This window comes from Garra rufa, chromosome 18 (genome assembly GCF_049309525.1).
Source record: "Garra rufa chromosome 18, GarRuf1.0, whole genome shotgun sequence".
NCBI classification, from domain to species: domain Eukaryota; kingdom Metazoa; phylum Chordata; class Actinopteri; order Cypriniformes; family Cyprinidae; genus Garra; species Garra rufa.
This window is the reverse complement of record NC_133378.1, coordinates 2,023,452-2,039,879: the sequence shown is the minus strand read 5'-3', so window position 1 is coordinate 2,039,879 and position 16,428 is coordinate 2,023,452. Positions and strand designations below refer to the sequence as shown.

General features: G+C 36.4%; 1 long non-coding RNA gene and 1 pseudogene across 1 annotated transcript; both read left to right on the top strand.

The window, feature by feature from the left end:
* The window catches only part of LOC141291443 (uncharacterized), a 55,727-nt pseudogene extending 45,590 nt beyond the window's left edge, over positions 1–10,137 (top strand).
* Positions 324–2,131, top strand: LOC141291319 (uncharacterized). Its single transcript, XR_012340317.1, has 3 exons — positions 324–858; positions 1,044–1,126; positions 1,767–2,131. It is a non-coding gene; the product is annotated as an uncharacterized lncRNA (long non-coding RNA).
* Positions 10,138–16,428: the final 6,291 nt, after the last annotated feature.

Sequence of the window (16,428 nt, the reverse complement as noted above, 5' to 3'; positions counted from 1 at the left end):
TTTGTTCAAAAATGGCAGTAAATTAAAGTGCTGTTTTTGTGCGGTCTGTCATATTTTAGTAGCTATATACAGCAAAATTACAGCGCTTCCATTAGGCTATTTTACGAAGCTGTCAACACTGTAAACTCTGACGACATGCAATCAGTTGATGAACACCCATTCATATATAGACTACGTTGTTCAATAATATATATAAAATTATTTTATTTACAAATTTCATGTTTTCCCTGTTTCATTCGTTTAATATTCTGAAACTGGTGCCATTTTTTTTTTTTTTTTTTTTTCTCAAGAAATAATTCAACCCCCCAAAATATAAGATAAATCCAGCCCTGTACATGATACAGATTTTTGTTGCTAAATTGGTTTGGAAGAGTGGTTGAATAAACAATTAAACTGAACTTGTATGCCTGTATGACTGACAATTTAATTGATCACTGAGAGAGCACTGACTTGGTATGATGTTGGTTCAAAAGAAAAATGAAGTTTAAAAAAATAGCTTAGATGTAGTGAACTACTTTTGCCATGATGCTGTAGCTTAGCTTGCTACATTACCCAAGGCTGTAGCTTTAGTGTAGTTAAGCTTCATTTAATGAAGAGTAGCTGTTAGCTTAGCGTTTTCCAAGTAGCTTGCCCAACACTGTATGTTATATATGCTACCAGTTATTGTATATTTATCTTAAATGTATCGATTTCCTTAAAATAAGTGTTTTTGCAGCATGGTTTCCTATCTAAATTCCTGGACAGTGAGGAACAACAGGACGTCATTTAGTCTGTCTGAGAGGAGTGCTGCATAGGACATCAACACCACTGAGCCTCACAGTTGGAGTGCAGTTCATCTGAGGCGTTCCTTTTCCAGAGGTATGCAGACAATATAATGTGTTTGTATGTGTTCCTCCTCCTGCACTTACAAAACCTACTGTATAAATTACAGTAACTACTCAAACTACTCATGTTTGGACCCATGTATAATGGCTTGCTCTTCAGTAGTGGTATAATTGCATGCTTAACCATTTTCAATTAACCATCTTTCATGGGCCATCAAGACATATGCTCTGGCTGTCCTACTGAATTCATCCTTGCAGGAGGCTGAGCAGGTCTTCTGTTCTGGTCTGGATCATCATTACAGGTCAGTGTTGTAGGCTTTGTGAATTATTTTTGCACAATCACATCAAATTATTTTACAAACCCTAACCATAACCTAAGCCTACTAATTCTCAAATGAGTTTTGCTTATAGACTAAATGGGACAATCAAAATGAAATGTATTTATAAAAACAAAAAAACTAACAAAAAAAAACACATAGCATTTTCTTTTTTTATTTAAATGTATTACATCTGATCTTGAACTAGCTCACTGCTATGGTATTCATTGTGTGTTATACATAATCATACTGTGCAAGTTATAATCCCAAATGCATAAGTATTATAATGTATTATGTATATTGTTATGATTATTTATGATATTATAAAACATATTATAAGGCTTTATGCATTAATTATAATTCCTTAAGAACACCCCTATAATGTACAGTAGGAGTTTTTTATAGTGTAGTTTCCATTCAAGCCACTAGAGGCACAAGGGATCTCTGTTGTTGATCGGTATAGTGACTGGGCATGAAGAAGAAGATCAAACTTTTTGGCCATTGTGATGGACTTGAGTAGTTAGCTTTTTTCAAACGACTTTATTGTTTGTTGCAGTTTAAACTTTTGAATCAAAAATGAGACAATAAATGGATTGTTTTTTTGTTTTTTTTTTGTTTTTTAAAGTATGGCCATTGCGTATAATTTTCAGTCTTCACGTTAGAAAGAAGTACTTATGGACACTCATCATCCAGCTACAAACATTCTGAACACATTGACTTCAGAGAATGGTAAGATAACTGAATTTTTTGTTTGCATAAACCCTCTGCCCCACATTTAAATTTTTGATTGTGAAATCATTCAGTTTGGATGTGTAGATAATATGTACATATCCATATGCCTGCATATATATATATATACCTTATAGAATAAATGTACCTTTCTGGCTGCCATTGGTCGTTAACTTTTTCATCTAAATGGTCAAAACACAATTTTAAATAGAGTACATTTTAATTTTAAATATTTAGAAAGTTTCATTGATAACATGTAAATGAAGGACACTTATATAAATATTTACAAGAATGATATCGAAGTCATTTTGATATTTTGTAAGTACATTTTGTACTTAAATGAGTAAATGTTCTTTTTTATTTATATATATATATAAGTAATTGGCTGATGCGACAACATCCTTATCTAATGATGCTACAACTTCAGAGTAAATGCAGACTGTTTTTAACAATGGGGCGTTTACGTTGTAAATGGTGAAGCTGTATGTTATGGGGAAACATGTTTTACAGTAGTTTAAAATATTGAAAGTGTTCTGTTTTTATGTGAATTCATACCCACAAAGGGGTGATGTATCCTGAGAAATAAAAGTCAAGTTTTGAAAAAACAAAACATTAAATCTTTTTATTTGAGTCCTAATAAGATGGAAAATAACAAAACATTATGTTTCTGATGTTTCTTTATGGTCTTCCCCTTTTTAGGGTTAATTAATGATAGGTAGGCAGAAAATAAATAGAAATAATAATAATAAAGTATAGAGTAGTTTTAGCATGTCTTGATTCAAATGCTGTTTCTAAACAATGAAAGAAAGTGTGAATACAGTGAAATCTCTCCTGACGATCATGTAAAGCTTTCCAGAAGTGCTGATTTCATGGTAATAGTTCCTGTTTTCACCTCATTCATGATGCTGTTGTCTTCAAATCACCTGTTAACTGCCACTTAAAGCTCATTAAATTGGTGTAAACAGACTGAAACCATCTAAATTCAACTAAGTTGAAATGTTTTTTGTTGCTTACACATCTGTACAATTACTTCTGAATCAGTTTATTCTTCTGTTTTGTTCATATGTCTTTATATTTTATATATTTTATTGAAATTTGTGTATTCATCTGTGTCTGTTAGTTTGAAAAAACAAAACATTAAATCTTTTTATTTGTGTCCTAATAAGATGGAAAATAACACTACATTATTTTTATTGAAATATGTGTAGTCATCTGTGTCTTTTAGTTTGTTCATAAGAGATGAACAAATGCAAAGTTTAAGGTTTATATTAGATTGTTTTGCAAAAATTCATAGAATGTGAAGTTTTACTTTTATCTATCCATCTATGAAAATGTGAACACAGAATATTGTTTGCTTTAAATATGTAAAACAATAAAAACATCAATTCATTAACTGATTATTTTGTATTCTGGCACATCTGCTGTTCCTGCCACACAGCTTAAAACTCCTCCCACAACAGCTCACCAATAAATGCTGGAATATTCCCATCAGCCCAGGAGTGAGGCAGAGCTGAACACAGAGAACATGAGCGATCCAGAATCCTGCGGAATGGAACATGAAGAGGCTGAAGAACACAGAGGTTGGTGCTGATTTCTCATTCCTCGTTAATGAACATCAAATTCATAATATTTGTATTATGAGAATTCATATGGGTCATGAAATGTTCAAATTTAGTTCAAATATCAAGTAACACACAGGACACTTTCTACGAACTTGGTATAAACGTTTATTTTCAACCAATGGTCAATGAAAGGGATGTGAGAAAAACCTGGAATTCTGATTATTTACATCTATATCTGCTTCAGAAATTTTGAACATTTAATAAATGAAGTAAAATCTAATTTATATTTACTTCAAATAAACTGAAGTTTATTTTAAATGATAGAAAATTGTTTACTCTTTTGGTAAAAGGGTTGATAAATGCAGTCTGGGTGTGTGTTCAGTTGGATGGGGTTATATCAGTGTTTCCCAACCCTGTTCCTGGAGGCACACCAGCAGAGCACATTCTCCCTTATCTGACCAATAGCGTCTCTAATGGGCCGATGAGTTGATTCAGGTGTGTTTGAATAGGAAAAGTTGGAAAATGTGTAGTGTTGGTGTGTCTCCAGGAACAGGGTTGGGAAACACTGGGTTATACAGTGCCACTTGAAAGTTTGTGAACCCTTTACAATTTTCTAAATTTCTGCATAAATATGACCCAAAACATCATCAGATTTTCACATAAGTCCTGAAAGTATACAAAGAGAACCCAGTTAAACAAGTGAGAGAAAAATTTTTTTTTGTCATTTATTTCCTGAGAAATTATCCAATGTTACATATCTGTGCATTGCAAAAGTATGTGAATGTTTTCTTCAGTACTTTTGCTGCAGTAACTGAAGGTAAAGTTTCTTGTAAATGTTGACCAGTCCTGCACAATAACATGTAGGGGTTTAAGCTCATTGCTATGTCCAGAACCACTTCAACTCTGTTTCCTCCTGTTTACTGCTTGCCTTGTCCTTCCACAACATTTGAATTGGATTAAGGTCTGGACATTGACTCAGCCATTCTGAAAAATTAATTTTGATCTTCTTTAAACATTCTTTGATAGAATGTTGATGGAATACTTTAGTTACGACTTTTATCAGGTAAATGGCTGGCCTTAAAACTTCACCATCAAATCTGAGGAAGCATATTGACATGGAAAAATTGCGTTTTCCCCCCAAAACGTTTTTTCATTATTCACTCTGTTTTTATAGAGCTATTAGCTGTGTAATATATTAGCTGAATGCACAACATTGAGTGCAAATGAAATCAGTGATTAGCATTTAAATAAAATTTATATTTTTGTTGGATTTTTTTTTTAATTAAATGTTACAAATCTCCCAAAAAAAAGTATTTAAATAAACATTGTATGTTAAATTAATTGTAATTCATGTTTAGTCATGTTCTTACCAGATAGTGGATAGGTTGCATTTACAATATGTATTATATGACACATTGAGTAGGAATTCATATTTTTAAAATCTTAATAATTACATTATTTGCTCATTAATTAATCTAATTAGTCACAAATAATTTATCAGTATTTACTGAGAAAAAAAACCTCTAAATATCCCAAATAAACAATTAAAAGATTAATGATCCTTTTAGACAGTGATGTTGAATAGACAACACAAAAAGGTGGCCTTACAAAATGTAAATGTTAATGTTTTATGTTTTAATTCTATGACTCTCCTCATTAAATCAACACATTCTTGTATTCTGTTTGAAATGTTTCTAGCCTCTGCATCACATCTTGCTCTTCAAAGGGATAGTTTTCCTAAAAATGAAAATTCTCTCACTATTTACTGAACCTCTTTCATCCCAGATGTGTATGACTTTCTTTCTTTAGATGAACACAAGTTTTTTAGTCAATATAATGCAAGAAGACCACTTCAGAAACCACCCAAAGTGAAGATGACGGTCAAGATTAAAATATTAGTATTTGTATTCTTCTTTGTTTCACTTAAGAGGACCCTGATTCATTAACAGGGGTTGCATAAATTACTGTCATATTCACTTTGTATATAGTTTTTGAAGTGTCATTTTTGGATGTCCCATACACTTGTGTTAAGAGATGTTTTAAAACACTTAGTTTGTGTTCATCTGATAAATGAAACTCATATGGGATGGCATTAGGGTGGAAAAGATGGAGTTTCCTTTTAGTTCCTTTTCTTGTATTTTTTTTTTTTTTTTATGTGCTTCATTTTAATTGTTGTTGTTGCACTAGATATACGTGTTTAACCTGTGCCATTGCATTTTGTTTTGTTCTCTCCCTTTAACCGTATGTCTGTCAGAAAAAAAGTACTTTTACCTTTTCAATACTTGAGTATAATTTAAAGTTGTACTTTTTTACTTGTACTCAAGTATGTTTTTGGCCAGATACTTGTACTTTTAATTGAGTAAACTTTTCACTGAGTATCTGTACCTTCACTTGAGTAAATTGTTTGGGTACTTTTTACACCTCTGCTTGAGACTCTGTTCTTAAACAGATGTCCTGACATTTTCCTTTAGAGTTTGCTGGTATAATTGAGAATTCATTGCTTTATTAATGATGTCAGGCTGTCCTGGCCAAGATGCAGAAAAACAGGCCCAAACCATGATACTACCACCACCATGTTTTACAGATGGGATGAGATTCTTAAACTGTCATTTTCTCTGAAATGTAATAGCTTCTCATTTAAACCAGTAAATTCAATTTTGGTTTCATCCATCCATTAAACCTTTCTTCAATAGTCCTCTGGCTTGTCCACATGATCTTTAGCAAGCCATTTTCTTGGCTTTCAGTTGCTTTCTTCTTGCAACTCTGCCATGCGCACCATTGGTTGCTCAGTGTTCTCCTGATGGTGGACTGATGAACATTAACATTAGCCAATCTGAGAAGGCCTTTAGTTGCTAAGAAGTTATCCTGGGAACTTTTGCAACCCCGCAGACTATTACAAGCTCTGCTTTGGAGTGATGTTTGTTGGTCAACCACTTCTCAGGAAGGTAACAGTGGTCTTGAATTTCCTCCATTTGTACACATTCGGTCTGACTGTGGTTTTGTGGAGTCCAAACGCTTTAGAGATGGTTTTGTAACCTTTTCTAGCCTGATGAGCAACATCAACTCTTTTTCTGAGGTCCTCAGTAATCTCCTTTGTTTGTGACATGATTTACTTCCACAAACATGATCAGACTTTGATAGACTGTCACATACTGACATTTGATAGTCATTGCACTGACTGAAAACACATCTGCACACATGGACTCTAATTTGAACTTTAAATGAACTGCTAATCCAAGAGATTCACATACTTTTGCAATGCACAGATATGTAACACTGGATAATTTTTCTCAATAAATAAATGACAAAGAAAATATTTTTCTCTCACTTGTTTGATTGGGTTCTCTTTGTCTACTTTCAGGACTTAAATGAAAATCTGATGATGTTTTGGATCATATTTATGCTGAAATACAGAAAATTGAAAAGGGTTCACAAACTTTCAGGTGACATTGTATGCAGAGCACAAATTAATCTATGGGACACATCACTTACACGATCCTTCCAGAAACTAATTATTTCACCTGTTCTAAAAGTGGGCAAAGGAATGAAAATACGAAAAAACTATAAATATGTTGAATAAGTGATTCTTGAACTGCTATTTTTTTTAAATAACATCAGACGGTCTGAATCAGACCCTCTCTTCTGATAAACTGCAGCGTGAACAACGACGTGCGCGTGCACCTTCTCATTTCAAACTGAACTGAAGCGTCGGGAAACACTGGATACCATATGAAGCTTAGAGACAGCCTGTACTACACAAAGCACAGCAGAAAGACATTTTGGTGTGCTGGTGTGCATGTTCAAATGAACGTTTTAAACAGTGTTCCTGCCGTGCATATACGATACTACCGTTTCAAAAATGCAATGGCACCGCGGGTATTTTTAAGCTTTAGTATCGCGATACTACCGTAGTACCGGTATACCGTGCAACCCTATTCACTACAGTTGTGTAAAAGCTGAGATTGGATTGAGATTTAGTGGGTCAGTGCTAATGCTAGAATGGTTCAATTAATTTGTTTATAACAACTGATCAGTGTGCCTAATCCATGAAAAGTTGCTTATATATAATTTTTATTAAAGGAGTAGTTCACCTCCAGAACAAAAATGTACAGATAATGTACTCACCCCCTTGTCTTCCAAGATGTTCTTGTCTTTCTTTCTTCAGTTTTAAAGAAATTATGTTTTTCGAGGAAAACATTTCAGGATTTCTCTCCATATAGTGGACTTCAATGGTTCCCCCAAATTTAAACGTCTAAAATGCAGTTTAAATGCAACTTCAAAGGACTCTAAACGATCCCTGATGAGGAAAAATGGTAATTTTAGGGTATGTTGAAAAACTCCCATCTCATTTTCTCCTCCAACCTCAAGACCGTCCTACATCGCTGCAGAAGTACCGACCCAATGTTTACAAAGTGATGATTTTGAAATTGGAGGAGAAAATGAGATGGGATTTTTTTAGAGATACCCTGTCTTGAACTGAAAAAAAAAAAAACATTTCACGCAGACCTAGACAACATAACTATTTGAGGTTAAAGAGTATATAAATAGATTTTTTTTGAGCTGCATTTAAACTGCATTTTGGAAGTTCAAACTAATGGGCACCATAGAAGTCCACTATATGGAGAGAAATCCTGAAAACATAATTTCTTTACAACTGAAGAAGGAAAAACATAAGAGAGAGTAAATCTGTACATTTTTGTTCTGATTGAAAAATTTTGTTAAAATGTAATCAAAATTCACTGTATTGCAATTGTCTATGCTCTTGTGTTATATTTGAGTTCACTTTGTCACTTTACTTTAATTTTTAAATGATATACAGAAAATAAAACCCCCCATGACTGGTCTGGAGAATATATGGATGAAAATATAACTTTTTTCTTTTAGACTTCATGGAACTGATTGAGGAGAGTGAAGAACTGAGTGAAGGAGATGAGAACAATTCTTACCCTCAGACTGGAAAGAGATTCCCAAACAAAAAAACTCTTAAACTTCACACGAAGGTTCATGGAGGAGAGAAGATGCACACATGTGATCAATGCGAGAAGAGTTTCACACGAAAACATAGTCTTATTGAACACAATAAAATCCACACAGGAGAGAAGCCGCACTCATGTGATCAATGTGGGAACAGTTTTACATCTAAAGTAAACCTTGAGAAACACATGAGGATCCACACTGGAGAGAAACCGCACTCATGTGATCAATGTGGGATGAGTTTTGCACAAAAAGGAAACCTGAAGAAACACATGGCGATCCACACAGGAGAGAAACCGCACTCATGTGATCAGTGCGGGAAGAGTTTTGCACGAAAAGAACACTTTAAGGAACACATGAAAATCCACACTGGGGATAAGCCGCACACGTGTGATCAATGTGGACAGAGTTTTTCACAAAAAGGAGCCCTTACTCGTCACATGAAGATCCACACTGGAGCGAAGCCGTACCCATGTGATCAATGTGGGAAGAGTTTTACAGATGCGAGCACTCTTAAATTACATCTGCGTTCGCATTCTGGAGAAAGACCATTTTACTGTGATCGGTGCGAGAAAACTTTTACATCAGCTTCAGTCCTAAGGGTCCACCTGAAAATTCATACAAAAGAAAAGCCTCATATGTGTTCTTTGTGTGGAAAGAGTTTTAGCATGCTGAGTGGCTTAAAACTACACCAGAAAAGACACACTGGTGTGAAGGATCATATGTGCCTTGACTGCGGAAAGACCTTCTTTACTGTATCTGAGCTGAGAAAGCACCGGACAGTTCACACCGGAGGAAAGCCTTACAAGTGTTCACACTGCGACCAGAGATTTGATTGGCCTGGATATTTGAAAATACACGAGAAGATCCACACTGGAGCGAAGCCGCACACATGTGATCAGTGTGGGAAGAGTTTTACAGCGAAAGGAAACCTTAAGATTCACATGAAAACCCACACTGGAGAGAAGCCGTACTCATGCGATCAATGTGGGAACAGCTTTACATGTAACTTAAACCTTAAAATGCACATGAGGATCCACACTGGAGAAAAGCCTCACACATGTGATCAATGTGGGAAGAGTTTTGCACAAAAATCAAACCTGAAGACACATATGATAATCCACACTGGAGAGAAACCGCACACATGTGATCAGTGTGGGAAGAGTTTTGCAAAAAAAGACCACCTTAAGAATCACATCAAAATCCACAATAGAGACAAGTCACAAGACTGACACTTGTAGCTCTCTAAAGTTACATCTAAAGATCTCACTGTGGATGAAACCCATTCAGCTGTGATCAGTACAGTAAAAGAACAAGCATTTCACCTGAAAAAACATGGGGAAGTTTGTACGAAGTACAAGCCTCACTATTGTTTTATGGCTGGGTGTTGTTGGAAAACAGATGTAAGAATGTGTTTAAGATTAATTTGTGTCTTGATTTTACGGCAATGAAAAACTAAGGTGAATGACATTGTATTGGTCGATCAGCGATTAGATATTTCTCTTGTTTAAACCATTTGGGGTACTATTATCTTTAGGGGACTAGGTTTTCTAGAGCTCACAGTCAATGTCTTGTATGGTCTTTAGATGCATTGGTTAAGGAGTCACCTTTGAGTCCAAAACAGCACATTTTCAATAAAGAGTCCTGCTGAAGATATGCTCAGGTCTGTCTGTCATCAGAAAAGACAAAGGTGTGAAAGGTTATATGTGTTTTGGTTGTAGGAACACTAGGTACTGAAGAAAAGCTGCACTATCACAACTGAGTGAAACCTTATTACCTTTCACACTTAGAAAAGCAGTTGCAGTCTAAACCACAATAACTCCGCTCTAGTAAATTTATTTTGAGACGTAGGCTAATATTTTGTGTTGTGATAATAAGCAGTGAAAACATACTGCACTAGCAGAACATCATTGCATCTGATTAGGCAGAAAGGAGAAAATCAACATAACAGACGCTCAGTGTTGCTTTCATTGTAATGGCCATTTGTGGCGGTAAAAGGTCCTTGTGCTTTATACACCTACCCAGTAGATTAAACCATGAGTGCAGACTCCTGATTAAATGCTGTTGTTAAAAAGCAGCTCACTGCACCTCAGACTGGAATTAAGAAACCACACAATTTCCCCTCACACAGACACTCTTATGCTTTATCTACACAAAATAAAAATAAAAACACGAGTTAAGTTGAAGACTGAGGAGACACTGACCTCTGCTGGTGAAGGAACAAGTAATCACAAAAATAAAAGAAAACGCTTTAAGGTAAATAGAATAAAAGTAGTGCAAAAACTGTATACAATAGAGCTGAAACAGCAAGCGGACAAATTCAGCGAATGTGCAAAAAATAGGAGACATACGTGTAGACAAAGTTGATCTCCATTATTGGATGTTGGATCATAGGTTGTAATCAGTAAAATAATCAAGTCAGAACAAAGAAGCAGCACACAGTTTCACAAACTAATCTAATAATTACTGGTGCTAGCATTGCAGATATTTTGTTGTGTTATTGTTTTGTCTTTTTAAACAATGCTTGGTGGGTTGTCTTTGAGGAGGGCCAAAAAATCTTGCCCTCAGGCTGGAAAGAGTTTCACAAACAACGGCCCAAGCTGAAGGTGGATCCCGCACCTCAGGCGTCATCCAGATCCAAGGGACAGGAAGATGAGGGGGCAAAGTCCTGCAAATACCGGACCACCCCTCAAGCAGTGCCTCCAAGCAGCTTGTTCGGTTTTCAAGTTTGTCAAGTGTGCTGTTGTGAACACTGGACCTAAGGCTGCAACGATTAATCGAACGATGTTGTGAGGCGCGTTTAGTCAATGAAGCCGGTACTTTGATTAGTAGTAAATCCCCATCACGTGCGTTCAGCTGGAGCGGCACACAGCCTTAAATCACTGACAAGCCACGCCAAATCGCGCTGATCGAGCATTTGGCGTGGCTTGTCAGTGATTTACGGCGGGGTGTTTGAATTGCCGCTCCAGCTGAACGCACGTGATGGGGATTTACTACTAATCAAAGTACCGGCTTCATTGACTAAACGCGCCTCACAACATCGTTCGATTAATCGTTGCAGCCTTAACTGGACCCGTACAAAAAGCACCCACACAGTCGCTATTATAGCGAGAAAAAAAAAATGTTTTCAAACATTACCTCTTCCACTTATCACGAGTGCCAAGTCCCCACACAACGACCCACCATTCGAACCAATTAAACCCCTCAGCACATGGGCATGGCAGGCCATCCCTGGAGTGCCAGAATGGGTTTTTGGGTTTAAAAAATGAGTTTACTTACTCCAGTTCACTCGAAGACCCCTGTGATCCAGCGGTGTGGTTCCCAAGGATGCTCATGTCCTGCACTCCAAGATGATGAATTTACTGGCAAAAGGAGCTATAGATACGGTTCCACCAGCTAAGAGCGAGTCAGGCTTCTACAGCCGCTACTTCCTTATCCCCAAAAAGGATGGTGGCTTCCAGCCCATCTCAGGCACCTGAACTATGCCCTCATTAAATGGTTGTTCAGGATGCTTACTTTGACACAGATCCTCTTGCAAATATGCCCAGGGGACTGGTTGCTTTCTCTGGACCTGAAAGATGCTTACTTTCACATCCAGATAGCCCCCCCATCACAGGGGATTATTGAGATTCACCTTTGAGGGAGTTGCATATTAATATACAGTCCTTCCCTTCAGACTGTCCACACGCTAGTGACTCCTACTGGTCAGAACTGGTCAGTACTGGTCAGTAAATGCAACAAAACTCAGGAGACAGAAATAAAAGAAAAGGTCTTTTAAAAAGAAAACAGACAGAACTGAACAGGCAGGGATACAAGTGTGAGTACAAAGTATGATTAACAAAATAATAGAGGAATAATCAATTAACTTAACAAGGAAAGGAACATGACCAAAAGAAGAAACAGTAACAAAGACAGAAGTAAAACATGGTACTGCAAGATGGCAGTGCCCTTGCTCCAAAATCTATAACAAAACATCTTTTTTTTCTTTAAAATGGTTACATTAATAATGTTTTATATTTATTAATTAAAGTGGACATCACTTTACTAAACAATGTAAACTTAACTGACTGCTTCACTTCCACTTTGAGGGTAAATGGGAAGCTGAAATTGGCAGTGTAATTGAAACGGTGTCACAGATTTAGCCAGAGACAACAGGTAAGTCAAATAACAGGCAGGTTTATTGGCAGATTTGGAGAAGCAGGTTGTAAGGAGCAATGGCAGGTGATTATCAAATACAGTGGACAGTTCAAGAATTCCTAGCTGCAAGCTGATGTGTAGTTTCTATGCAGGGTGTGGAGATCGGTGACCAAGGACAAAAGGAGTACAGCTTCGGAGGATTCGTCAAAGGTAGAGTGAGTCTGGAACAGTTCATGGATGTGAATGGCAGACCGGACAGCGTGGGACTGAGAGGAGCGTCCTTATGAAAGTGACTTGATTGGAGACGCTGCATCCCTCTAGTGGACACTTTGGGGAAGGCTGCCAGTGCAAGGAGTGTCTGAAGCACATAGATGAGTCATTCTACCAAACGGGTGCCATTTGGGTCCGCAACGTTTGACGAGATGCTTAAGGCACAAAAAATGTCCTAAAGTGTGTTTTCAAAGCTTGAAGTTATTAATTCAAGTGTTCTTGTTAACATGATATATGACAAAACACTATTCTTAAAAAATAACATACTATTTTGTAATCATTTTTCATTAGTACATAGCCAATTTCACATGTCCCTGTTGACCAACATGATATTTTCATCTAAAATGTCACCAAATAAGTTGAAGATTTTTTTCAAACTTTTATTATTTTCAGCAATTTATGTTTGTCCCTGTTTACACAAGATATATTTATTCAAATTAAACATTATTTTTTTGTAAATATTTTATGATTTGTGTGTGTCCCTCATTTTAACTTACCACCCCGTCACACTAACTTGTTTTATCTATAATTAATGTACTGTTGCTTTAAATGACATCACAAAGAGGTAGTGATCTAATTACAGCCACCAAGAATGTATGCACAAAATTTAAAACCAGCAGTTCATATAGAGAAACGCTTTGTCCATACCACCCCGTCTCAGTGAACCACCCCATCACAGGGTCATTTTGTAAAAAGTTTATATAAATAAAATGAAATGTTACTTGATTTAATGTTGTATATGACATTCTTATTGTGTGGACTAATTAAATAAATGCCACTTTTATTTATGTATTTTTTGAGTGAACTTGTTTTATCACTACAAACAGTGAGGCCATTAAAATGTCAAATTCATTTTTTAAGATTAAAAATGTAACAATTAAATTTTTTATTAAATTACAGACTCTCTATTGATGGTTTGCATAAAAGAGACAATTCATTATTACGAAAACATAACATTTAAAAAATATATTTCATGTTTTACTACTCTAATGGCATACATATCGTCCGTAACGGGGTGGTACAAGAAAGGTGCCCTTGCCTGAAGAAAAAGGATAATATTAATAAGGAGTTTGTGCCTGAGGTGGGAAAATATGTTTTTTGGAGGGGTAACTTGTCTTTCAAGTTGTAGTCTTTTTTATAGAAAGTTTGTTCTTAATGAATTTTTTGAAAATTGCAAAGTGGAAATGGCACCCGTTTCGTAGAATGACTCAGATAGCCAGAAGATGCAGGCTGTCCTGTTTGTGATAAATGTACCTTTTGTAACATATCTTTTGAAGATATTGATTTTTTTTTTCAATGAAGCCGGTACTTTGATTAGTAGTAAATCCCCATCACGTGCGTTCAGCTAGAGCGGCAATTCAAACACCCCGCCGTAAATCACTGACAAGCCACGCCAAATCGCGCTCAAAATCGAATTCGATTTTCAGCGCGATTTGGCGTGGCTTGTCAGTGATTTAAGGCTGTGTGTATTAACTGCCGCTCCAGCTGAACGCACGTGATGGGGATTTACTACTAATCAAAGTACCGGCTTCATTGACTAAACGCGCCTCACAACATCGTTCGATTAATCGTTGCAGCCCTATCTTCAATTGTTATACCATTTATCATAAGTTTACATATTTTTTTCTTACTTTGTCTCTGTTTTTCAAGTCCGAAGAAATAAGTTGAACTTTTTTCACCCTTTTCAATCCATCTAGCTCTTGATCGAACATAAGCTCCATTTGCCTTTGTTGTGTACATGTCATCTAAATGGGACTGCAATAACTTTAATTCAGTAATGTTGTCTAAGGATAATTGTACATTACTTGTTAGTTGATTGATTTTGTCAATTAGATCCTTTTGCTTCCATTTCCTTACATGACAGTTTTTTACCTGTGTCAACTGCTATTTGTCTGGTTTTTAACTCAAACCATTCCCATTTACTGATATCACTCATGTCTAGCTTTTCAACCTCCGGGACAAGAGACTTCACCTGTTCACAAAATTCAGCATTTTGTAAGAAATCATTATTAAACTTCCAGATATTTGGAGAATTCAATTGTTGTTTGGATGTTAATAAGTTTAGACTAATCATGTGTTGTGAACTTTTCTCAGAGACCAGGAGACGTTTTGGATATCTTGAAGCAGAAGTTTCTCTTTATTGAGATCCTAGCTGTTCGTTCGCTGCAGTCATCAAAAGTCGTCTACTAAGGCATATACATTACAGTTTATATACCTTTCCAGGGGGAGGATTACATAGAGGTGGAGTCAATCTAAACAAAGCATGCAAATGCAGTACAGGAATCAGCCCGTTACCAGAGTTCCCCAGCCCTGATCTCATTATCATAACAGTGTCATTCAAAGGCACAGGTGCTAATTCAGTCAGTCTGGCAGTATTGCCCATACCTTCACATTATCATTGAGACAAAGGTATAATTCAAAGGCATATGTACTAATCCAATCAGTCTGACAGTATTGCCCATACCTTAACATTATCATAGAGACAAAGGAATAGCTGTAACAAAAAGGTTAATGTCTCAGACACCTGGGCTGCCTGATTTGATCTTCTTCTAATGTCAGCATCTGTACCTCTAAATTCAATGTACTTAACTTTAGATTTATCTGTGATGCCATGCAAGAATCCAGGGTCAGCATTATCACAAACAGATTCTTAAATTTGTAATCCCACAGTTCCCCCTTTGAGAGTTCTAATAACTCTCACATAATACAAATTTAAACATTTAAAAGTTCGTTCTTGTAACCTTTGATTGTTACAGGCACATAGTAATTGCTCTGTGGTGATTGTTTGTAACGGCATGTTGACACAGAAACAAACATGCAGCTAGGGCCCGTTAAGTTCTTACGGGTAATAGTCTTTTCTGGTTGGACCAGTAATTTCCTTGTGATGGTCGTGGGTCATTTGCTGAATGAAACACTTGATAATGTGGACGCATAGATAGTACACCAGTAGGAGAATCAATAGCAGAACTGCTATTTCCTTGATCCACAGCCAGGGTTTCCCTAACAAGTTTCCAAACCATGAAGAACTATTTTCAGTCATCTGGTGTAATTTTGCTGAAAGATCAAGAATGTCTTGTTGGATTCTGTTGCAATGTTCATGGTGATTACTAGAATGGCAATCTTGATCATGTTGATGGATGACTGAAGTTCTCTCATGTGATTCTCTGCGTTTTCATAAGTCCATTCTATAGCCTACGTTGGTTAACATAAGCCCCATCTTGCAGTCATGTAACTTGAAAAAGTTACAGGCACATACAACTTATTCTGTGTCTTGTCCTAGATTTACGTAGGTGTAATAGTTCTTTTCAGAACCATAACTGTTGACACATACGACAAGGGATGGTGAAATGTCGTACAAACTACATGATGTCACAGAAAATCATGTAGCGTAAGAGTGGAAGTCTTGAAGTCTATGGCGCCTGAATAGCTGTGAAGCTGTCTGTTTTCTGTAGTCCGTTTCCCACGTAGATTCACTCAGATGACTCTTTGTCCTCATGAAGCTTGTTCATGGATGTCTGAAGTGATGCTTCACACCAGGGTTTCTCTTATGAAGATGACTTGGCATAGACACCTGAAACACAAGAAAACAAAGAAACAGCAGACCAGCAGTATTCA